Source organism: Myxocyprinus asiaticus, chromosome 25, assembly GCF_019703515.2.
Source record: "Myxocyprinus asiaticus isolate MX2 ecotype Aquarium Trade chromosome 25, UBuf_Myxa_2, whole genome shotgun sequence".
Lineage (NCBI taxonomy): Eukaryota > Metazoa > Chordata > Actinopteri > Cypriniformes > Catostomidae > Myxocyprinus > Myxocyprinus asiaticus.
In genome coordinates, this window is record NC_059368.1 from 14,388,313 (window position 1) to 14,389,206 (window position 894).

Here is an 894-nt window from a genome sequence, read left to right on the forward strand (position 1 = left end):
AACAAACAATTTACCTTGAAAAATGTGTTGGAAAACTTTTTTGAAATGAATGATTAAGTTGTTTATACTATCATGTATTTCAAATACATGAGAGTATAAGGTGCAAGAAAATAATTTTAATACTTTTTACTTGAAGGTTACACCACGTTACATCCACCACAAGTCGTTAAATAATTTTCATTTATTTATTTTTGTAGAAAATGCTATAAAGGGTTTTCAAAAAATTATAAAACCAAATTGGACACAAAGATTACATTTCTATGCGTTAAAACTTGACGCAAGTGTTTTAAAGTAGATTTCTCATTTTTAATGCCTCAGACAACCTTATTTCTCAATGACCCATATATAACTTTTGAGAGAAAACAAAAATGTTTACAAAAAGATGGTCTGAACAATCAAAATAAAGGCAAAGGTTGCCCACGAGACTATAGAAAAATCCAACCATCAAGGTTGGCAAAACTAACCAAAACCACTGGTTATCTTATCCCACTCTCTTCGTTATTGAACTTGAACGTAATATAGCTCTTTTATTTACTTCAATGCATGAACGTCACACCTCACTTCAGCGATATGATGCTGCTGGATGGTACTTGCCACTTTTCTCCGCGCTGTTAGGCTGTACCAGTCACAGTCGTTTGTGATAACAATATAACAACTTTTGCAGAAATCGCTTGATCAATGTTTGTCAGGAACTAGTTATTTGATATAATAGATTTAAAAATAAAATTGTACACATTAGAGTAAGACTTAAATGAGACAAAACATCCTGAAATTTGAATGCAGCTCGCCGATTCGACTTGGCCGCTAAGCGCCCCCTGGAGGAGGATTTTTGTCCCCACAGGAAACAGTAATAAGCGTTCCTCCCGGTTACTCTTCGACCATTGAAGCGGAAGA